We start from the raw sequence: 26,556 nt of genomic DNA on the forward strand, positions 1-26,556 counted from the left end.
TGTCAAGGAATTTAAACATTTAAAATGCATTCAGTGATTGATTTGACATCATGTCCGTCCAACAAGTAAAATCTCCAAAATCTCTCAACTTATCGCCCTTTACACAAATATCGGACAACTATAACTAACTGAAATTCACCAGAGACGCGACGTCTGTCGTTTCATCGACAATCACTGCAACACAAAGATAATTTTCAATTTCTTTCCTTATTTCCTCGTTATAAACATCTAAGATGCACTGAAGGAGTTCATTTTGTGTTGTTTTGAGGTACCTGCTTTTAAAGATTTGGAACTTTGAATATGATCCTAAGTCGTTGTCTAATTCGGCTAACATTGAACAGTTCCATAAATATGCCTCTATCTTCTGAATTTTCCTTTTCGTCGTGATTTCTCAAAACTATTTTTAAATTTTTAATTTGATTCAAAACATGTCGATTTTTTATCCACTTCTTGTTCATTGTGTTTAATTAGACTATCACGATAAGCTGAATTTAACTCGGGTTTTATTAAAAATTAAAAAATTTTAAATAACTTAAAACTATAATAGTTTATAATTAAAAGTTTAATCATAAAAAATGTAATAATTATAAATACAAAAACCAGCGAGCGAGCGCGTAAAAAAACTCGAAAATATAATGTACTACCCTGTACGAGAATATTTTTGGATCTTCGATCCACTATTCACTATGATGAGTAGGGAGCGGATTTTATGCTAAATGCATATTGCATGCATATTTCGCATATTTGAGAACTTTACTAAATTATGCATATTTTTAAAGAAACATGCATATTTTGTGCCTATTTAAAAACATTTAAGTCCAAAAAAAATTTTAAATTGTTTAATTCGACACAAAATATTTCCCCGCACAGGCTGTCGTATCTATCAATTCGAAAACTACCTGAAGAGAGACGGCTCATTCACTGCCTTTCATTTTTTCTTAGAAAATACCCGATCTTTACACAAAGTACTTTGCAAGTAGTAGCAAGCAGTACAAAGGACGATGCAATACTAATCTCTCAAAGTGAAGATGATTTACAACGTATGCTGCACCAATTCAACATAATCGCCAGAAAATTTAACATGTTAATTTCCTCAAAAAAGACAAAATGCATGGTTATAACAGCAGATCCAATAAGATGTAAATTGGAGCTTGAAGGTCAGATAAATAGAACAAGTGATGGAGTTTAAATATCTAGGCATCACACTATCTAGCTACGGAAGGCTCGAAACCGAAGTAAGACAAGTTAATAGAGCAAACAGAGCCGCAGGTTGCCTGAATGACACAATAAGGAGAAATAAAAATAACTGAAAAGAAATGAAAGGCAGAATTTACAAAATAGTCATCAGACCAATAATGACATACGCGGCAGAAACCGACCCGACACAGAGAGGACAAAAAGATTGCTCGAAACAGCGGAGATGAAAACCCTTCGAAAAATCGATGGTAAGACTCTATACTCTATGGGACAGAGCTAGAAGTACAGATATACGACGGAGATGCCAGGTGGATAACATTAATAACTGGGTAAGAAACAGAAGAATAGAATGGAATGACCACATAAGCCGAATGACAACAAATAGGGTAGTCAGGACAGCGAGAGACGGCTCCCCAGTAGGAAGACGATCAGTGGGAAGACCACGAAAACGATGGAACGACAACTTACTAGAGGCACATTGAAATAACAGACAGTCATGTCTATACAAAAAGAAGAAGAAGAAGAAAATACCCGATCTTTACACAAAGTACTTATAGTGCTTATAGTACGCCGTTATAAAATGATTGTAGGACGTTAAAGTGATGAAGGATGGTTTACCCGGAAATCCGAATTTTACTAACTTTTATTATATTTAGTAGGTACCTATAATTCTGGTGATTCTTTTAAATCCTCTATTTATTAAATCCTAAATTTGATCTTTTTCTTATTTTTAATGTTTATAAATTTGTTTATTTATAATAAGATACGGATTACGAGAAGTAGAAGCAAAGATTATTAAAATTATTTGAGGAATTATCGACTGACGAGGAAACGTATGAAGATGATGATGAACAAAGTTACTTTTTGTTAAAGTAATATAATGTTGACACAAATGCATATCTACAAAATTATATGATCATATATACATTAAATAATATAACTGTATACAATTTTTCAAAAAAAATTTTTTTTTCAAATATTGCTGACCCATATTTTTGGACCCGGTCTTCTGCACCGTGCGCGAGTATTCGATCACAAAAAATAGGCGCGAGTAACGGAGGGTTAACCATAGTTTTACGATTTTCTAACGGAAATTAACAAGTTATTTTAAATACGCCCCAAATACTTCTATTGATGTTGAAAGGAGTTTTTCAAGTTATAAAAATATTTTATCTGATCAATATGTTTCCTCGTAAAGAATTTAGAAAAACACATTGTAGTGAATTATAATCGAAGATATATTTATAGTGATATTGTTGTTTTATTTTAAATAGATAACTATTGGTAGCAGTTTTTGTAAAATATGTGAATAAATTGCATATATAAAAAAATGATTTTATTTTAAAGATAATTAATAAGATTGCCGCTCCCCCTATAAAAGAACCCCCTAGAATAGAATAAAACAGAAAATTTGTGGTTTCTCGAAATGCACATTTTTTGAATTTTTGTGCATATCTTGCGCATATTTCGTAATTTTTTATCGCGTATATATGCGCATATTTCATCAAAATTGATAGCATATAAATCCGCTCCCTAATGATGAGCATAGTAAAAAATATTAGATCGAGCCAGGCACGAATAGTCGCATTTAAACGTGTATGAAAAGTGCAATAAAGCTCTATCTCTGTCACTTACATAGAATGCCCGTAAAATCTTTCTCTTTTCAGCTGAGCCATTTAAGCTTTCGGCACGGGGCACGATGCGATCATTCCTTCCACTGTGAGTGGCGGGGGTTGTACTACACTGCACAGTTGCCAGATTTTATATAATTTATAAAGAGAAAAGAAATACGCACAAAAAATGAACGGACATTAAAACGGTTTAAAGATAAAAAAAATATGTTTCTGTATAAAAATAAGGTAGTGCCATGGCTCCATGGCACTACCTCACCGGCCGTCGCTGGCTTTTTTAAAGCTTAGGATGTAATATTTAAATTTATTTTTGAGAAAATTAAGAAAGATAACAAACATGTAAAACAAAAACCGAAACTTACCAGTTAAAAAAAGGTTTGGACAAAGTGATCAAAATTTTTTTCTATAAAACTTACCTAAAATACATTTAATAATAAGCTTCAACAATAGGGTGGGCCGAAAAAAACTTTTTTTTTATTTCGTGTTGCTATACCGCGGAAAAGTTGCTACTAGGATAGAGTTTTAAAATACAAAAATAATTTTTCAAATTGGTTGATATCTTCCGCTCGCGCATTGGTCGTAAAATTTTAAAAAATTGGTTGTTTTTGAAATTTTTTTAAAAACACAAAAATATTTATCCCCTTTTGTTATACCGCGTATATCTTTCCTTGAGGGCTCAGGATTAAAATAGAACAAAGAAAAAAAGATATATTGACATATTCCGGTCGCGCATCGTCCATGAAATATTAAAAAATATCGTTTTTTACGCTTTTAATGTTTTTTAAAAAATAACGCTTTTGATAACATAAAACCAATTTAACGGCCCTACTTTTCATGTTCCAGGCACAAGACTTAAATAAAAAACTGGATAAAATATTTTTTTGTTTTTAAAAAAATTTCAAAAACAACAAATTTTTTAAATTTTGCGACCAATGCGCGACCGGAAGATATCAACCAATTTGAAAAATTCTTTTTGTAATTTAAAACTCTATCCTAGTAGCCACTTTTCCTCGGTATAGCAACACGAAATAAAAAAAAAGTTTTTTCGGCCCACCCTATTCAACAATTATAAATGTTCAACAAAAAAAAATTTATATAGTATGTCTGCGTAACATGAAACCTATTGATAACTTTTTTATTATCAGTTTTACAAAAAAAAAAAGTTATTCTTTATAAAATACTCTGCATCGTATATAATCTAATATGCAATCATCAAATGTCAAATTTTATTAATTTTATACGAGGTATGTCAAAAAAAAATGAATTTCACCCAAGAGTAAAGTACCTTTATATTTCACAATATCGAAAATTGTTATTAAGAAAAGTTGTTTGGAATTAAAAAATATGTTTCAGTGTTTAATTACATCCTTCTAATTAAAATATTGTGAATAATAAAGGCACTTTAAATAAAATTCATATTTTTTACATACCTCGAATAAAATTGCAAAAGTTTGATATCTGTTAGTTGTGTCTTAGATTTTAGACCAGGTAGAGCATTTTATGAAGAATAACTTTTTTCGTAAAATTGATAATAAACTAGTTATCATAATTGTAATAAAATGATAATGGGTATCCGTAATTTGAGATACAATTAAAAAAAAATTTCGATAAGAATTATATAATTGTACATTAAAACATAGTTTTTAATTTCAAACAACTTTTCATAATAGCATTTTTTGATATTCTGGAATATGAAGGTACTTTACTCTTTAACGAAATTTATATTTTTGACATAACTCGTATAAAATTGATAAAATTTGATATATGACGGTCGAGTTTTAAATTTTCGACTATTCAGAGCATTTTATATAGAATAACTTTTTTTCGTAAAATTGATAATAAAAAGTTTTGCATGTGGTTCCTAGCTAGGCAGACATACTGTATAAGAGCTTCTGTATAAGAATTTTTAAATTGTAATGCCATATTCGGATTTATCATAATCAAAAACAAAATAAAAACATATTTGATCAAAGTAAAATGATGAATTCAACGATATTTTTAAAATTATTTATCCAAAAAAATTGTTATTCTTTAAACAATTAATGAACAATAAGCAGCCAAATCTGCGAGTAGAACTTTTTACTTTAACATGTACATAAACTAACAAAAAAAGTTTTAGAAAAATATAAGCTTGTTTAAATTTTTCCGAAACAATGAATGTTTACGTTCTAATTGCACTCCCCTAATAATAATTTTACAATTATGTTCTTGATAATTTTCCATAAATTTCCCAGATTTCGGAAGACTAGTTAATACATTTTAGCTGTAGGAGTTTATTAATAAAGCTCCCACAACAGGTTTAGAAAAAAATTCTCGAGTTATGAAAAGTCAACACAATTTGCGAGCACACATATTATTATTATTATTTTCTCTATAGAGGCGTTGTCCTTCGCTGATACAGCAAATAAAAAGGCAATGGGGACAAGTTAACGTGTCAGATCCCACAAAAGATTTGTGACATCGACTATATCTCAGATAGTTACCGAAATAACTTTCCCATTTTTCCATTTCAGCTGTCCAGCTCGCAATCATGCAACTGAAATGTTCGCCAAACACAGGCTATCATTTTGTTTTGATTTATAGAATGTATCTTGTCAAGAACAGGTTTTTGTTTGATGTCAAATAGACTCTTGCAAACATTTTCTGATACAATGTAAAAAACTCGCACTCACCTCCGTGCAGTCTTTAAAAAAGTGACACATTTTTAATAACTCATTATTCCTGACTCATACATACCATGTTTGGTAGGAAAATTTTGTTAACACGAAAAATAAATGACTTTATTTTTGCAGCAACCTATTGGGTTGTGAAGATTAGTTCCTAAAACCAAAAAAAGTTTTCCAATTTAGTGGAAACTTTCCATTTCTTAATTTAATGTTCAATTTCCAACAATCGTTCTTTCCGATTATAGCGCCATCTATCTCAAATCCAAAAAAAATGTCTCGAATAAAAGTTACTTATTTTTACGTAAGGAATCCAAATCTGCAATAAAAAACGGTGGCTCATATTTAAGATATTAAAGTAACCTCACATCCTACCTCCGTGGGGGTCGTGTTCGGTGTCATTCGATAGATTTTTCAAAAATATTGAATACGTGTATTTTTCGGCGTTTAGATCTGATGTTTATTTCGCGAAATATCGCGGGGTTCGTATTTAAAATTTTAAATTAACCCCCCCACTTCTTTCCATGGGGGTCGTGTTTGGTATCATTCGATAGATTTTTGAAAAATATTGGACACGTATTTTTAGTTTTTCGATCTGACGTTCATTTCGCCGAAATATTCGCAGATTTTTGAAATATACACTTTATTTGCATGTTTATACCTACCTGTTGCATACCTACCTTATTTTAATCGGACGATTTCGAGTTTTTAAAAATATATTGTTTTTTCGGAACCCCTTTAACGAACTCCCCTGTATTAAGAGCCAATATATGGTAGAGGTACATTTACAGAGTACAAGGTTTCTCCCCATGGGATAATCTGACGCGCTCGAGTAACTGCAAAAATTACCACTTGGACTATATTAGTTATACTAGACTATATTAATTTGGTTATAAGTTAAAGAAACATCAGTTACTATGTTACTTTTATTTAAAAGCATCAACTACACAGTAACTTTTGCGGGGTATAATTTTATAGTTCGGGATTCCATGCCCATTTTTACCATTTATTACTAACAAGCAAATTGTTCGTGAGTAGCTTTATTTTGACGAGACGCATAACTTTTTTCCTTAACCACAATTTCCGTTTGTGGTAGCTAAGAAGGGTAGTAGGTATGAAATATAATATGTGGATTTGGCAGTTCTAAAAAATTTATTACTAACTGTTTTTTTGAAGTTATACTTCTTTACGCGCATATGAGGGTGAATTTTAATAGGATTAAAACCTTTGATCCCGGCGCAGCCGCATTACAACTTTGTTCTGATTGGATGTTCAAATGACATGACAAAAATTATCCAATATGGCAGCTGTATCACAGCTGTGGGACTGTGGTTTGGTTATGTATGGTGTATGGTTGTTGCGTTTTAAAATTTGTAGGAAGAGAAACAACAAACAAACAGTTAGTTGATGGTTATACTGCCTTTTTAAATAGTTTTCATATTGTATTTTTGGACTTATTAACATAGAAAAGATGATTGTTGCATGTCAATGTGAAAACCCATCAAACTGTGACTAGTATGAGTGCCGCAAAATTACTGATAAAAAACCTATTAGCTCGAAGTCGTAGAGAACTGTGAATAACAACAATCAACCGGGACGATCTACGATCTCGCTTATTCAAAGTTAAAGAATCTTACACTGGTAAGTGTTTTATAAATAGTAGATCAAATTTTGTTATGATATTGTCAAATTGTGAAACGTCAAAATATTTATATTTCATTTATTAACATTAATATTAATAATACAACTTGCGCAATTTGAAAAATGTGGTTTAAAAGGTTTTTTATTATAATTTTTTGTCTTTGGATTTGTCTTCCTTGGGCGTAAAATAATAAAACATCTATTTTTATATTTCACTTGTCACCGTGATGTGTAAATATGTATATCTGATACGTTAATAGTATGTGCCTTGATGGTCTTGTTGGTAGAGCATTGGACCAGAGATTGAGAATTCGCGAGGTTGCGGGTTCAATTCCCGGACGATTCATACTATTTTCGTTTTTTTTTAATATTTGGCATTGTTAAGTTTTGGTTAAATTTTGGTAATTATTGTTAATTTTTTGTATTGTAACTGTTAAGTAGGTATATTTATTTCGTTGAAATTATATTATAATAGAAGTATAACTTCTTACGTGCGTACAAAGTACACACACATTCTTTTTTTTGTTAATTTTATAATTATAAAAAAATTAAAAATATTTGTCCTACAAAATGCAAGGTTTTATCAAAGAGTCCCCCATTTCCAACATGAATCATTACCGAGGTCATAAAAAATGCTTACTAACCACCCGAGTTTTTTTTTGTTGGTTAGTTAATATTTATATCATTTAACACCCACATTGTCCTACAAATTCTGTAATACGTTGTCGTGGTCCTACGTTCAAAAGTTGTTAATACCACAAGACAATTTTTTTATTATAAACTGTAGAACAAAGGTATCACGTGATAGGTTGAAGTGTATCTAGGCGCAGCCAACTGGTATTTTCATTCAAATAAAATAATGACCTACCTACAAGAAAACTGGTATGTATCGCTAGTCCGACAAGAATTATTGTCATGCGCACAAAAATCTTACGAAAAGGCCTCTGCGTATATATTCGTTGCTTGAGCAACACACTTGAAACAACGCTGTGATTATGCATACTTGTACCAGTGTAACTCAGCTCTAATAGCTGAAAATAAATTGATCTCTAATTTCATCAATTTCAAATATGTATTTAATTGGAGGACCGAAATAGGGGACCATCCAATTTGTAGGACAATGTGTTTGTTCAATTATATAAATATTAACTTATCAACAGAAAAAAAATTAGATTAAATATTAGGACAAATATTTTTTCGCTAATTGAGATAATTATCTTGAGAATTAACAAAAAAAAACAGTTAGTAATAAATTTTTGAGAATCGTCAAATCAACATATTATTATCTCACCCCTGCTACCCCTGTTAGCTACCATAAACAAATATTTTTGCAAGAACAAAAGTTGAGCGTCTCATCAAAATGAATCTACTCACGAAAAATTAGCTTGTTAGTAATAAATTGTGAAGAACCTTCCTAGAAGAACCCTTATGTTGCCTGTGGGAAGTAAAAATAGGGGTAGGCCAAAACTCAGATGGAAGGATGGTGTAGATGAGGATGGTACAAAAATAGGCGCAACAAACTGGTAACAGTTGGCAATGGATAGAACTGACTGGCGCATACACTTGGGAAAGTCGAGGTTCTTTGATAGGAATATAGCACCATTGAAGATGATGAGGATACATAATGGCTTGCTTAATTATTGCAGGGAGTACCCGCACTGGCAGATCTAAGGGGCGTGTCACGGGGGTCATGACCCCCCATAGACGAAACTAAATATCAATTCAATAATCCTAAAAACGTCAAACAAAAAAAAAAATTTAGGCCCATCCAAAAAATATTTGAAACAATTATCCTAGGGGTGGTAAAACTAAGTGACCTTGCAGCAGAGAAAAGTGTAATTAAATCACCCTAAAGATACATGATCCCCCCAAAAAAAATTTCTGGATCCGCCACTGAGTAACGGGGCGGTGAAAATAGGATATTAATTAAATAATGCCAAAATATCTCGTCCATAAGTCAGTAACTAAACACCAACAAAAACACAATTTAGAAAACCAATTACATAAGCAAACCAGTAAGTGTCTCAGAACCACCTTTGATTACAGTGTAGATTAGGAGATTTTCGCCGAACTTGCGGCACTCGACACTAGTCGTATACGTGGAAAGCGTCTTATATGTGCTCGGGGATTAGTAGACAACTGACGACTCGTCCCTTCAACAAACAAATCCAATTGACCAAATTTTTCCCTGGAAATACGGATGCCAACCCATGGACGTCTTTAATACTAGCCAAAATGGTATTGGCCAGTGAGTAGTCATCGGAAAGTGCGAGTAGATCTTGCTTTTCTTCAGTGGTAACACCATGTCTTGCTTTACGGTATCTCCATAGGCCCCCATGAATTTCTCAAACGTGAGGTCAGGTACTTGTGGGTACTTCTTGGTTTACTTCTATTTCTTCATCTACGTCGTCTTACCAAGGACACCTACCGGTTATGGTGTAGTATCATCGGCTTCCCCCTAGGAATCTTACTTACTCGATAGATAACGTCGTTAAGTTTCTCCATAACAAGGTCCGGATCTTCCCAGACCTGTTGCAACATGGGAGAACAACCCTTTCGCTTGTTTGGATTATAGAGTAAGACTTTTTCGTTCTTTATAAAACATCCCTTTCCGGTTTAGGTCTCGTACGGTTTATTCATTCAATCGCTTGCGATCTGTTGACAGCGAAGATATTTGAAATTGTAAACACAAACAGTCATATCATAATTACCTGTAACCCGAGAAAACATCGTACTGTTGTGGTATTGTCATGATTTCAATCGCAAGTATCATGTTAATTACGTACCTATTAATGTACAATTAGTGCAAGATTTAGGTACACCAAGGCGATTTACCTCTCGAAGTTTAAGGATTTGTAGATGGTTTCAAAACAAAATCTTCAGAGAACCCGAATTTCTCTGTAAAGTGTTGTGTGCAGATAAAGCTTGTTTTACGAGAAATGGTGTGTTTGTGTTTAACTTTCATAATGCCAAAGTATGAATTTAGGGGCTAAGATTATTAGTAGGTAATCATCTGATTGAACCATTCGAACTTCCCAAAAGATTGAATTGAGAAATGTAGTACTCAATTTTTCTGTAACATATTCTACCGATTGTACCGATAGATACTTCTTGAAGACGTAGCTTGATTGTAATAAAAAGTTTTCATGTAAGTTAAAACACTAAACAATCCGTATTTATTAAATATTTAACAAACACAAATATTATGCAGTTTTTGTTTTTCTATCACCTTAATCAGTATTTTATTAATACATAATTTATATTATGCCTAATGGTCGATGATTCATGATGGTTGAGTTACAGTAAAATTATTTTTACACAGAAGACGGAACGCAGCGTTGCCGTCTGTATTTGCGTTTCTGTAAACATTAATCAAATGCATTAAAATTAATAAATAATTTTTTTGAAAACGGTTGACTTTACAAAAAGAATTTATCAGACTTTTTTGCTCTAAATGATGCACTTAGCCCGTACCTTGAAGGAACGCACTATTTTCCAGAACACCCTGTAGATCACAGGGTAGTTGCATCTCGTGTCCAAGTTGGACTTCTGCTGTTGTTTGGTCCCTTGATTGATTAACAGCGGATCTGTAGGCCATTGCGAAGAACGGAAGGTACTGGTCGCGGGCTCGCTGGTGATTGGATACCATCTTTGTCAAATACATGCCGTCTGTCTTATTCATCCGCTCTACCATTCCATCCGATTGCGGGTGATAGGCTGTAGTTCATATCTTCTTCATGCCTAGTCTATCACATATTTCCTGAAGTAGATCGCTCTGGAAGTTTCCGTTACAACCAACATATTTTTGTATCCATTGTCACTTTCAGGAAACGGCCCGGCAATATCCAAAGCTATTCTTTTTAACGGACTTCCAACATTATACTGTTTCATAGAAGCCTTTTTTCCGGTAAGATTCGTTAAGGTTCCATATTGTCGGAGCTATTTATCCAATAAAACCGTTTCGGAAGTCTCTGAAGGAATTTTTTTACACCAAAACTCCCCCCTGATGGACTGTAATGTAAAGGATAAAGTACTTCGGCTATTCAGCTTTTTGAATCATGAACTGTGTTATCTTGGCTGAACCATCCTCGTTTTCCAACAGTGTTTAAGAAAGCTATCTTCCATGATAATAGTCTCACTGGACCCAATACGTCTCTTAACAGACAATATTTATCTTTCTATTTTAGAATTTTCTGTAAAACTAGATCCTTTTCTTGGTCTTTTTTGATCTTAGTAGGCGTCCACTCGTCGTTGATCACCGTTGTTTTTAGCACTGCTGCTTCCTTTAATTTTATTTTTTGGCAATGGGAACATCCTGATGGGTACGGCCTAGAAAAGGAATCAGCGTTCCTATTATATGGCTAACTCCGGCTCTATGTTCGATTTTGAAATCGTATTCTTGAAGTCGTTCAATCCGTCTGGCTATCTGCCCCTCTGGATTCTGAAACTGCATTTATTAACCACTTGATGGCATGATGATAGGTTCAGAATAGAAACTTCCTTCTATTAACATATTGATAGAAGTGTTCTACTGATTTCACTACTGCTAGGAGTTCTCTTCTCGTGACGCAATAATTTCGCTCAGGCTGTGAAAGCACTTTACTAATTTATTTAGCGTATGGCTTAAGTACATCACAGAATATATTTAGATTTATGCATTATACAATGCATCACAAACAGATGTCCAGTTCTTTTATATATTCGATTGACCCTTCGGTTGCCATTAAAAAGTCTATAGGGTCGCCTGTGTATGCTCTGCGTGGGCAGTTCTGAACAATGTGACTGATCGTATGTCTTGGAGCGTCGCAGTTACAAGAAGGCGAGGGAAGTTTACCCCATCTGTAGAGGGAGTCGGCACATCTTCCACAGTTTGTTCTAATTCGATTAAGGGCTGCCCAAATCTTACGGGGACGTTCAAATTCGCTAGGTTTTCCTATGATGTCCGGTAGACTATGGTAATGCGGATCTGTCTTACTTTCTCAATCCACTCCATCGGGTATTTATGTCAAAGTTGGATTGCTCCAGCGCTTGAGCAAATTGTAGAGGGGGTAACCTGGATCGGAGACGGTTTCCAATAATATCGGGGATGTCGTTGTGGACTAGAAACTGGCGAATGTCCATTATTTTGTTATATTCTTTAACCAATGCATGTTCGCGGCGTAGGTAGGGTGGTGCTCTATTACTAAGGATAGGTAGCCACATTGTAGGAGTGGGCTTAATTGTGCCTGCTATCATACGCATAGCACGGTTTAGTTGGGTGTCGACAAGGTGGGTGTGCCCGTTATTTAGCCACACTGGTGCACAGTATTCTGCCACCGGATATATCATTCCAAGAGCATAGGATCTTAAAGTTGATGCTGTGGACCCCCATGTAGTGCCGCAGAGTTTCTGTATTATATTGTTGCGTATTTAAAGTGTATCACTTTACTAAAATATCCATGAACTCGTTCCTGTCCTCCTTGAATCTGAGATAATAATCTTGCAATTCCCACATTACTTGCATCTCTAGGTAAGATATATCTAAGATAAACTTTGGTTTTGGAAGCGGATATCTTAATATTGGCGCTGTGCTATGATTTTTCAAGGTTACAAAGGTAGTTTCAACTGATGACAAAAATGAAGAAGAAATAGAAAACTTTTATAGCGAACTCCAGAAAACATTACATCTCACAGCATCTAGAGACATAACAGTGATCATGGGTGATTTCAACGCAAAAATTGGCGAAGGAAAATGCTACCCTAATGTAGGATCATATGGGCTTGGCGAACGAAACGACAGAGGAGATCGCCTAATAGAATTTTGCCAGGAGCATAATGTTATAGCCGCAAATACATTCTTTAAATTACCTAAGCGACGCCTGTATACATGGAAATCACCAGCTGACAAAGAGCACAAAATTGTCAGAAATCAAATTGACTACATCCTAATAAAGCACAGATATCGAAACTCAATTCAGGCAGTAAAGGCATATCCAGGAGCAGACGTATCCTCTGATCACAGTCTTCTTATTGCTAGGTTTCAACTTCAACTAAAAAAGACGCAAAAAAGCCGCAACAACAATAAACTTAACATACAGAAACTAAAGTCAGAAGAAACAAAAGAAAATCTGAAACACGAAATCAACACAAATCTAGACAGAAACCCAGGAAATAATTGCAACGTAGAACAGCAGTGGCAATTCTTCAAAACCTCTATATTAGAACCAAGTAAGAAAGTACTTACTACAACCAAATGTAAGAAAGAAGAATGGATGACGGAGGAAATTCTAGAGTTGATGAATGAAAGAAGAAAAAACAAAACCATTAATAAGACCCGCTATAAACAGCTTCAAAACCAAATAAGAAGAAAAATTAGGAAGGCTAAAGAAACCTACTTCTCTGAAAAATGTCAAGAAATAGAAGAACTGCAAAACACATATGACAACTTCAACCTACATAAAAAAGTCAAAGAACTAGCCGGAATAGGAAATAGAAGAACCTCAAATATATTGCTCGACAAAAATGGAAATATTATAATGGAGACAAAACGAAAACTACGACGATGGAAAGAGTATATCGAGGAACTATTTCATGACCAGAGAGAAGCTAGTACATCCGTAGATAGCCAAACGGGAGATGTAGGCCCAGAGATAACCAAAGCAGAGGTTAGTCAGGCAATAAACTCTATGAAAACCAATAAATCTGCTGGTCCAGATGAATTGCCTAGCGAGCTGATAAAGTTGGTCAACGAGAAAAACCTGGACATAATAGTAGAACTGTTCAACGCTATCTATACTACAGGAATCATCCCTAGAGAAATGTGGACATCAGCCTTTGTGTGTTTGCCAAAGAAGGTGAATGCAAAAGAATGCAGTGACTACCGAACCATAAGCTTAATGTCACATACATTGAAAATTCTATTGAAAATTATCCACGCCAGAATACACTCTAAACTGGAGCTGGATATTAGTGACACTCAATATGGGTTCCGCAATGGCATGGGTACCACAGAGGCATTATTCTCCTTCAACGTGCTGACACAGAGATGTTTGGATGTTAACCATCCTCTTTACGTCTGTTTTATAGACTACAATAAGGCGTTTGATAAAGTAAAACATGATCAACTCATGGAAATCCTAAAAAAATAAAAATCTAGATGAAAGAGATTTAAGACTAATAACACACCTCTATTACAATCAGCGAGCAATAGTAAGAATTGAAAAAGAAACATCTGAAGAAATGGAAATAAAGAGAGGAGTCAGGCAAGGCTGCATACTATCACCTCTATTATTTAACGCTTATTCTGAAGAGGTAATGCGAGAAACTCTGGAAGATGAAACAGTCGGCATAAGAGTAAATGGAGTCTTAGTTAACAACATCAGATATGCAGATGATACAGTAATACTAGCCGATAGTTTACAACACCTGCAAAGACTCATGAGTAAAATAGTAAGGTGTAGTAGGGAGTACGGACTCTCTCTCAATATCAAAAAGACGAAGTTTATGAAAATTAGTAAAAACAACCATAATACTAACGAAATCTTGATAGTAGAGGGCCAGCAGATCGAAAGAGTAAAAAAGTACACTTACCTAGGAACACTTATAACAGAAAATAACGACTACACTGCAGAAATAAAAGTCAGAATCGAAAAAGCACGTTCTAATTTTATAAAAATGAAAAAGGTCCTATGTAGCAAAGATTTAACATTAGCTCTTAAAGTACGCCTAACAAAATGTTACGTCTACAGTGTTCTATACTATGGAGTGGAATCATGGACGTTAAATGTAGAGACAATGAGACGACTTAACGCCTTTGAAATGTGGACCTATAGAAAAATTATGAGGGTTTCCTGGGTAGATAGAGTTACAAACAATGAAGTACTGAGAAGAATAGGTAAAGAAAAGGAAGTTGAACTTACAATTAAAGAAAAGAAGCTACAGTATCTCGGACATGTGATGCGGGGCGAGAAGTATGGCATCCTACGACTCATAATGCAGGGAAAGACAGATGGCAGAAGAAGCATCGGAAGAAGACGAATTTCATGGTTGAAGAACCTGAGAGAGTGGTTTGGATGCAGCTCGAAACAACTATTTAGAGCTACTGCCTCAAAAATTAAAATAGCTATGATGATTGCCAACCTCCGTAGCGGAGATGGCACCTGAAGAAGAAGAAGAAAGGTAGTTTGGAAGTCTCCATCCCAGCAGTAATGCTATCTTAAAACAAGAGAAGTCTTCTGGGCCTAGAGGGCCCAGCTATCCAACTTTTCTACATCCAAACGAACAAACTTTTTAGAAGTCCCGATATGTACGCTACACGCTCGTCGACACACATTTACCTTTAACTAGCGTTCTTTTCCTACTGGTAATTAAAGTGACAATGTGCACGTGTAACAGTGTCATGGATCCGTGCCATGCGTATTGTCCGAAGACTCAGCCTGGCACGAATTCGTGCCAGACGCGGTGAAAGGGTTAACCATGCGGTAAAGATATTTTATTAATTAAATAATGCCAAAATATCCCTTACGGCAGTCTGTAATGAACCACAACAAAAACACACTTCGGAAAACCAATTACATAAGCAAACCAGTAAGTGTTTCAGAACCACCTTCGATTAAAGTGTAAATTAGGAGATTTTCGCCGAATTTGCGGCACTCGACACGAGTCGTATACGCGGAAAGCGTCTTATATGTGCTCGGGGATTAGTAGTTTAACAACTGACGACTCATCCCTTCAATAAACAAACCCTAATAATGTTGTGGTCGTCACTAGGGCCTTGATTAAGGGCACTGCGAATAATTTCCCCGCTCTCGACGAAAGCCCATCCTTGCGACAAATTTTGGACGAAAGACGACAAAAGGCTCATTTCCATTTCAACGATCTCATTAAGGAAAGTTGACGTCACGGGGATTAGGTGTACCTGTTAATAATAAGACGGTATATTTACAATGTAGAATAAGATCTTTTGATCGTAAATAATTTATTACATCGGAAATTGCTTGGAAATGATAAACAATTTTTGGTTTGCGTCTTTCCAATATCAATTTAAACAAGTACACTGACCCGCAAAAGTAAATGGACACGTGAAATTCCATAGTTTGCCCCTTTTATTTTGTTGAATTGCCCTGTATAATAACTAAATACCCTACAACAAGAAATAGACCTTAAAACTGGGTCTTTTTTTATGTTCGAATTTCCTAAACCTGTTCTCCAATTTAAGTGAATTTTTCAATATGTTATAGCCTTAGGTACTCTTTAACAATATCGCTGTAATAATATTGTTGATAGACAGGTAAATTATCATTGCATATCGGGTGTAGGTACTAATCAAACTGTGCTTTTTTATCAAAGTTCACCACACCCTGTGGAATATTCTAGCATTTATTAAATTATAAAAAAAAACGTAACTATAGCCTCAGATTTTCTTAACATTCTGTTTTTTATCCAATCGCTTATGTTGGATAACAAAAACGGTAGGTACTTTAACAACTAGCCATGTTTTTCATTAATACAGGGTGTGCGCCATACTTTAAAGGGTACCTAATTCCACATAAAAAAGAAATTACAGTTTGCTTTATAAGCTATGATCAAAAATGCTTCGTTTCCGAAATACAGGGTATTGAAATTTGTTTTACAATCTGCCAATTTATTTATTGCTCTAAAGCCGCTTGAGATATGCAAATGAAATTTGGTGGGTTGTACGAGGTAGTTATTGCGCATTATTGGCATACAATTAAGAACTTTACATTCACCATTGGCGTGCATACGGATAATATGACCCGTATGCGCGCTAATGGAGAATATAAAATTCTTAATTGTATGTCAAAAAATGCGCAATACTTAACTATCTCTTAAAACATGCAAAATTTCAATTGCATATCTCAACCGGTTTTAATAAATAAATTGTAAGATAAAATTTCGACATCCCGTATCTCGGAAACGAAGCATTTGCGGACATATGTTTATAAAGCAAACTTTCAGTGAAGGTGACTGTCAAAAGAAAGATAAATCGACTATTGATTTAAAATTCATCATATTTATAAGTCTCACAATAAAACACTGAAAAACGTTTGTTTTTCTATACTTCCACAAAATTTATTACAACTATGTTATTACTACAGCGGTTTCGGCAAAGTGCCTTTCTCAAGTGATATATTTTACAATGTGTTTGCCTTTTTAAGTCTTTAACTGAAGAGGTTGAGGAGTGGGGAGCTGTTTGTCTCGAGTTGGTCATTCAGAATTATATCTGTATTTTTCAATTTATTAATTTCCATTGATTCTAAAAGTGATAGCTTAAGGCCTTTATTTTGAATATGTAGAATTTGAAACTCTTCATATTCAAAATAAAGGCCTTAAGCTATCACTTTTAGAATCAATGGAAATTAATAAATTGAAAAATACAGATATAATTCTGAATGACCAACTCGAGACAAACAGCTCCCCACTCCTCAACCTCTTCAGTTAAAGACTTAAAAAGGCAAACACATTGTAAAATATATCACTTGAGAAAGGCACTTTGCCGAAACAGCTGTAGTAATAACATAGTTGTAATAAATTTTGTGGAAGTATAGAAAAACAAACGTTTTTCAGTGTTTTATTGTGAGATAAAATGAACTTCCATCAAGTAACGGTCGAATCCATCAATATTTATAAGTGCTTTTATGTCGATATTATTTGCTTTAGACTCAACATTCCAGTATTTATTTATCCATACATGAGCATTTACTGTAGAGTTTTTCTTTAGCATTAAATATTTAACGATATCCAAATACATTTTTGTCAAATAAACCTAACGATAATGATGTACTAAAGCGAGCTGATTAATAAACCAATAAAATTACAAATTTTCCGGTGAACCGTATTGTAAATTACGGAAATATTTGGTTCCATTTTAATTTTACTCATCAGGGAAAATATATAAGATCGGAAAATGCCTCCCATATTTTCTTTATATTATATACGTCGATCAAAATAGTTCATTGGAAAGTTACATTATACGGGTGCGTTGTATTACGGATCCATTTACATTCATTTCAAATGAGGCAATTTCATTTTTTTTTTGTTATTTAGGGGGTTAGTAAAAGCTTAACTTTTAGTTTGTGAGGTCGCAACTCTTGTCCCCCATCTTGGAAAAGAGATACAAAAGTTTTCGCTTTGTATATTGGAAACTAGCAATCCTACAGAACATTTTGTAAGACATTTTGTAGCAAATCACACCACACGACTCTGAAATTATTTTATTAATTTCACATAAATATGTACATGCCTTATTGTCTACTACCTTTAAACTGTATGTATAAGTAGAATTGATCTCACTGGTAGATCAGAATCATTCTTTTTTTAAGGAGCCTACCTGCTGAGCAACAAAAAGGCAAAATAGTTGGCCGTTTGTCATTAATTCTAAAAGAAACAATTCATTTCCTTATTAAACGATGACAATGATTTATTTTAAAATTTCTATCGACTGTCTTTTACAGGCTTGTAAAAATTAACCTTTTCGCTCATCTTTATATCGAACACTGACAGCTTTCAAACTGATGAAAGTGCTAAAATCCCAACAAAGACTGATGGTTGACTTCCCCCTGATATTTTAAATAAGTCTTTTCTTTCCTCAACGTAATAATTTATTATACCTTTTCATTCCCTTTTTAATTGACCGGCCGAGAAGCTTACAAAAGCAAGGAAGAGAAGGGGTGAGTTTTTATTTTTCGTGTTGCTTGCTGGGGCTTGCTAGGGTCGAAATGCCAATTATTCGTTATTGGAAGTTTTCATTGTGGTGCTGTCCATTAAACAGTATAAAGGGAAATTAGTAAACAAGGGAGCAGTAGATGGATATTTAATGATACAATTTGGCTAATTAATTGATTTTTTATTTTCTTTGATAAATCATACTTTCACGGATAATACAGACATCGATAATGCAGGTTTTTACCATCCCTTTAATTAAATCAAGTATCCGCCGAAACAAACTTCCAAAATGTACAGGATGGCCTGACGTAATCGAAACAAAGGCATGATCAGTAACTACGACAACATTTTTGAAACCCTCAGCGACAGGTCAATTTTTATTAAAGTGGGACACGTTGTTGCGGTATTTTCGATTATTTTACTTTCATCCCTAAGCCAGGGTAAGAATCACCCAAACATTTTCTAATTACTATGGAAAGCGAAATTTTTAATTACAATTGCAAATAAGATCTTAAGCCCTTGCATATCTCTATATAGGGTGAGGCAGATAAAGGGCCTATTAGAAATATCTCGAGAACTAAAAGCAACTGAATTACGAAAATTGGAATAAGGGGGTTTTGAAGACTGATCTATTTAATGAAAATATTTTCATCTATTTGGTACTTCCGGTTATACCGAAAGTTGCTTATAGCTTCGTTTTTTAAATGGGACACCCTATATATTTTTACATTTTTGACATTTTCTCCTCGTTTTCTTATTTCTTAAAACATGAGGTTTCGTAACATTATACAGAGTAGGTTAAAAGATAATTACGTTTTCTTTATTAATTTCGTAGCAATATTCACACCCTGTAGGATTGTACTAAATTGACATAATAAACTCTATTTATGTTCAAATGATTTTTAGTATAGTCTACTATTGTTAACAATTATTAGTATAGCTCAATTTTTAATTTTAGTATACAGGTTGGGTCGAAACTCGGAATGAGTATTTTCTGAGTTTTCTTAAATGGAACACCCTATATTTTAGTATTGTAATGAAACGATATTTCATGGTACTTTTTTACTTCTTAAGCATTCCCTATATCTAACAGCTTTAATTTGTGCTTAATTGTTAATCGCACCAACAATCTTAACTTCGATGGTATTTTTATAGATTAAACATTATTGGCAATTTTAAGTATTAGTCTAGATTACTATTTATTTATTTCCAAAAAATTATTTGTGATTGAATATTTTCACGGCCAACCTAATACAATTTCACGTATTTTGTGTTGCAATTAATGTTTGGCTTGAATCCCCACTAACTCACAAATTAAAGTAGTTGGTTATAGGGAATGCTTAAGAAATTAAAATGTACCATAAAATAACATTTCACTACAATACTAAAATACAGGGTGTTCCATTTAAGAAAACTCAGAAAATACTCATTCCGAGTTTCGACCAACCCTGTATACTAAAATGAAAAATTTAACTATACCAATAATACTTAACAATAGTAGACTATACTAAAAATCATTTGAATATAAATAGAGTTTACTATGTCAAACTACTACAATCCTACAGGGTGTGAATGTTGCTACGAAATTAATAAGAAAACGTAATTATCTTTTAACCTACCCTGTATAATATTACAAAACTTTATATTTTAAGAAAGAAGAAATCGACGTGAATCTAAAAAAGTAAAAATATACAGGGTGTCCTATTTAAAAAAAACTGAAGGCACTCGTGGGAGTGCCGACAGAAGTGAAAACTTCTTATAGTATATAAATTACGAGATGAATGCTTTTTCTCCATTCAAAAGAAGTGCTATACCTATATAATATACGCGATGCGTATGCCTATTTATGTATACATACACATAATTTATATACGTACAAAATTTATGTCAGCGAAATGATGACGGTCGCAAATTCAATACTTTTTCCCCATCCAAGAAGTGCACAACGTCCCTAAAGAAATTTTCAATTCAAAAATTTATTTCGTCGAAGCGATAACGGTCGCTAATTTAATACTTTTTCCCCATCCAAAAAGTGCACATCGTCCCTCAAGAAGTTTTCACTTTAAATTATTATTTCGTCGAAGCGATGATGGTCACGATGACGGTTGCTAATTTAATACTTTCTTCTATCCAAAAAGTGCACAACGTCCCTAAAGAAGTTTTCATTTCAAAAATTTATTTCGTCGAAGCGATGACGGTCGCGATGACGGTCACTAATTCAATACTTTTCCCCCATCCAAAAAGAGCACAACGTCCCTAAAGAAATTTTCACTTCAAGAATTTATTTCGTCGAAGCGATAACGGTCGATAATTTAATATATTTCCCCATCCAAAAAGGGCACAACGTCCCTCAAGAAGTTTTCACTTCAAATATTTATTTCGTTGAAGCGATGACGGTCGCTAATTTAATACTTTTTCCCATCCAAAAAATGCACAACGTCACTGAAGAAGTTTTCACTTTAAATATTTATTTCGTCGAAGCGATGACAGTCGCGATGATGGTCCCTAATTCAATACTTTTCCCCCATTCAAGAAGTGCACAACGTCCCTAAAGAAATTTTCACTTGAAAAATGTATTTCGTCGAAGCGATGACGGTCGCTAATTTAATAATTTTTCCCCATCCAAAAAGTGCACAACGTCCCTCAAGAAGTTTTCACTTCAAAAATGTATTTCATCGATGCGATGACGGTCGCTAATGTATTACTTTTTCCCTGCCAAAAAGTGGACAACGTCCCTAAAGAAGTTTTCACTTCAAAAATGTATTTCGTCGAAGCGATGACGGTCGCTAATGTAATAATTTTTCCCCATCCAAAAAGTGCACAACGTCACTCAAGAAGTTTTCACTTCAAAAATTTATTTTATCGAAGCGTTGACGGTCGCTAATTTAATACTTTTTCCCCATCCAAAAAGTGCACAACGACCCTCAAGAAGTTTTAACTTCAATACGTATACGTACAAAATTTATTTCGCCGAAGAGATGACGGTCGCAATGACAGTCGCGAAATATATCCTTTTTCCCCATCCAAAAATGGGTTTCACATTTATTTTAAATTTAAATACTTCTATCCAATTTATGTATAGATACACATAATATAGATACCTACGTTCAAAATTTATTTCGCCGAAGAGATGACGGTCGCGATGATGGTCGCGAAATAAAACTTTTTCCCCGTCCTAAAATAGGTTTTACATTTATTTTAAAATTAAATAGGTACTTATATACAATTTATATACACATACAAATAATATATAGCATAAGCGATGACGGTCGCAATGACGGTCGCGATGACGGTCGCGAATTCAATGCTTTTTCCCCTATCCAAAAATCGCACAACGTCCCTAAAGAAGTTTTCACTTTAAAAACGAAGTTACAATCAACTTCCGGTATAACCGGAAGTAGCAAAGAGACAAATTATTTTCATTAAATAGTTCACACCTCAAAACCCCTGTATTTTAATTTTCATGATTTTCTTTAATTTAGTTCTCGAGATATTTCTAATAGGCCCTTCATCCGCCTCACCCTGTACATTAGTCTTTAAATTTTTAAATTCGGTTCAGTACTTTATTTCATTTATTAGAAAAGAAATTTTAATCTAATATTTTTAGCTCGTTAGTTGACCAAATGGTGAAAATGATGACCTGCGACATCCATACAATGATAAAAGTTTGTTCGAAATATTTTTTCACATTCCGAAGCATTTTTTTATAACTATGTTTATTTACAATTTAAGTAAATGTGGTACTGATTGTGGGCGTGAAGGAGAAAGATCAAATGATGTCTCACCTTATTCTATTTTAGTTTTAGTTTTGAACTAGTTCATGGGGCCAGGTTCTATTTAGCATCCTTGTGGAAGGACCACTGTTGAATAATTCTCTAAATAAAAAATTGTAAATATGGTGCGAATGGCTTTAGTGTCCGCAGTCATATAAACCAAAACAAACAACAAAACTAGTCCTTTTCGTGGTGAATGGTACGTTCAATTTGTTGAAATTGTTCTATAGCGTCCACATACTGTTCAGTAAAAGGTTACACCAATTTGGAGCGTCGGTTTTGGGGGTTAGGGGGAAGGGAGAAGTCAATAAATTAGTAGGTTTTTACGTTTTTTCGTCAATATTTCTAAACGTAAGCGGTTTAACGTGAACAATATTCTATACAAAAATGTTTTAAATTTGAAACGAAAAAGGTCCTATGCATAATTTTTCTAGAATCAACGGTTCCGGAGTTACGGGGGGTATAAAGTGGAGGTTTTCCATATTTTTTACATTTTTGGGCAAATTGTAATATTATTACTGAGGAAAATAAATTTTTATAACAGAATAATTGTGTTTTCTAAATATAATTTGCTATTTCAATGGCCGGTAGCATGTTACTAATAAGCCCTTGAAGAAACGTCAACCTCACCACCTTCGAGGCTTCTACAGCCCTAGGCCATATAAATCTTTGGTACGAAGAAACTCACTCTGAACTTTCTATGGACAATGTCGCATGAATATCTTTCCAACAGTAAAATTTTTGTTTCAAATATAATGTAGAACAATTTTGTACTGAATATTGTTCACGCTAAACCGCTTAGGTTTAGAAATATTGACGAATAACGTAAAAATTACTAATTTACCGACTTCTCCCCTCTCCCTCCCCCCAAACCCGACGCTCAAAGTGGTGTAACTTTTTACTGAACAATATGTGGACCATGTAGATCAATTTGTTGTTGGAGGAAAACTTTTATTTTGGATGATAGGGTTAGGCCTTGTTTAGGCCTAATTATACCTCCGTAACTTTGGAACCTTTAGTTTTAGGAGGATTATGCATGGACCTTTTTTGTTTAAAATTTAATTTAGAACATTTTTCTTTATACTTAAAACTGTTCACGCTAAAACGCACAATTTTAGAAATCTTGACGAAAAACTTAAAAACTACTAATTTGCCGACTTTTCCTCCACCTCTCCCCCCCCCCAAACGCGACGCCCGAAATGGGGCGAACTTTCCACTGAATAATATGTGGACCATATAGAACAATTTGGTGTTGAAGGATAACTTTCACTTTGGATGTCATCATCATCATCTCATTGTTTGATTTGCGTGTATAGAATAATTGCTATGTGGAAATGCTATCAATAAGTGTCCCCGTTTAGGATTTTGTCCTCTTCAGGGTATCTTGGATGTCTGGGTTTGGGTCTAGTTATACTATACTAATCGGTCACCGCTCACTCACTGATCAGCTGTCAAAGACCCCCTACGAAAATGTGAAAATGTGACTTGCAGAGCAGAGGCCTCCCCATATCATATTCGAACTACTTTCAAAATTACTGGCTGCTCCTATGTTACATTGAGCAACTCGTTTACCGGCGCGTCTGTAAAATGGAATACGTCTGTCGGATCCACAAAGTGCAAATCTCGACTCATCAGTAAAAATAATATTACAACAGTCGTTAATATCCCAATTGGTATGTTCTTGTGCGAACCTTAAACATACCATGCGGTGTGCCTTCGATACCATTGGGGCAATAGCAGGAATTCTGGCGGAATTCGAACATTACGGAATGGGAAGATCATTTTGCAGTTGCCTAGCTGTAACATGATGTGTATGCGAAGTCTGCAGAAGTAAATAGCGGTCATCTGCAGACAGTGCCACGCCAGCACGTGGTAGCGCCTGTGTGCAAAACATTTAATGGCGCCCAAAATGAACAATTATTTATTGTAACCAACAAAAAATAACAAAAATTCTTACACATGCAATAGGAAAATAAATTAAGTTAAAATAATTAAATAAAAATAAATCTTTGACGTAACAGCATAAAAACTAAAGAGATAGGTAGGTAAACATGAAATACTTAGCTATTTTATAAAAAATTAAATTTTCGCGCCTTCAGTTTGAAAAATCTTTTTATAATATGGTGTAAAACCACGTGGTAAAACCACGTTTTCTCCAAAAAAGTTCCAACCACGTGGGGAGAGTCCTGTGTTGCCCTGGGTAACATCCAGGTTTATCTATAACATCCGATGAATTTTATATAAATATGTAAAATAACTTTATTATTTACATTTAAAGGGTTTTTACCCTATACATTTTGGTGGCTCAGGCATGCAAATTTTGGCTTTTAAACACTGATGATGGATTCCTTAATCCGAAAACGTTTTGTATTGTGACCCTTATTTAGGGTATTTTAATATATACCTTTTACAAGAAACTTGGTATTTTTGTGATTTATGGTATACAGCCAGCTACAGGAAGTTTATTTTCCTCGTGGATTTTTTAAATTTTATGGGTTTATAAACCCCCAAAGCATACCATAGACGAGTATTATAGCATTTTGCTAAAAATTAAAAATTATTTTTAACGCTTTTTCTGTTTTAATAGAATTTTAATTTTTTATCCAATAGAAGAAGGTGTATTCCGAGACCTGCTCGTACTTTTTTTTCGATATTAAACAATATTTTATTAAAATCAGTACACTTTTTAACTGCGTTTATATACTGTTATGATCTGCTTTTTATTAATTTTATATTAATTATTATTTATCTGATTAACTATTTAATTGTCGCAAATCATACATAAAAATGAATAAAAAATCTCAGGGTGCCTTTTTATACTATTAAAAAAAAATCTAAATTATCTCACGTTATACTTATCTTCTCTCCTGGGTTCAGTATCTCTTAGTTGATCCTAATCGGGATAAAATAGGGAAAAGAAATAAAGCAAAATATTAAAATAAACATACAGAATTGTCTTTTATTTGTCAAAATCAATACTCTAAAATCTATCAAATCTAAAACCTGTGGACACAGATGTCCGAATGAAATCTTTACCACTTAAATTTATTATAGTTAACCCTTTCAGTCACAACTTTTTTTAAGCTATGGGAAAATTCTCATATTTGGTATATAAAATAAACTATTTTTGTTGATAATTTTAACATCATTTTTTTTTGATATGTCATATGTCACTTGGCATATGACATGTCCATGTTGATGGACATTATGACTTGAAGCAAAATAAAATAAACCTGAAGATTTTAGAAATTTATTTGAATATCATTAGAATGACGAAATAAACAATATTCTTTGTAAATAACGAATTAATCATTTTACATGAAATTTAAAAAAACAGTTACGACCGCTTACAAAACATAAGTGAACATTACATTTCACGCAAAATGTATGTGATTTTCCCTTACAGTTCTCCATTTTGCAACGTGTACTATCTTTTTTTTTCATCTATTTTCGGAAAATGTCCATAGCTGTCGAACCGTAATTCAATATATGGCCTTGCTTCAGTTTTGGTTTTTTTATTATTTGTTGTACCAGTATTTTCTTGACCAGATGGTCTGCCTCTCTTTGGTGGAACCTTATGTAAAATGAGGTGTTGCCCAATACTCATTCTAAAGTCCCACAAATCCAGGATTTTATTGTGTTGTACGCCTAGCAGTTCAGCTGGTTTTCTATATTCCAACCACGAATTTACTATCGCCATATCTATAGCATGTGTTATCATACGTACAGTCCATTTTCTGGATCGTCTGTAGGATCTGTAAACGCTCAATAAAAAATCTAACTTATCAACACCACCCATGTTGGAATTGTAAAGCGATATGGCTTCCGGTCTAGATACATTTATATACTCTTTCGACGTCTTATCCCATCTCTGGCACAAATCCATTTTTCCCGCTGCAACAAAATTTGAAGCCACTAAAACTGGTTTATTGTCGAACCATTTTGTAATCACAATTCCATCTTCACTAACCGCTACTTCAAAACTAC

This window comes from Diabrotica virgifera, chromosome 9 (genome assembly GCF_917563875.1).
Source record: "Diabrotica virgifera virgifera chromosome 9, PGI_DIABVI_V3a".
Taxonomy (NCBI): Eukaryota; Metazoa; Arthropoda; class Insecta; order Coleoptera; family Chrysomelidae; genus Diabrotica; species Diabrotica virgifera.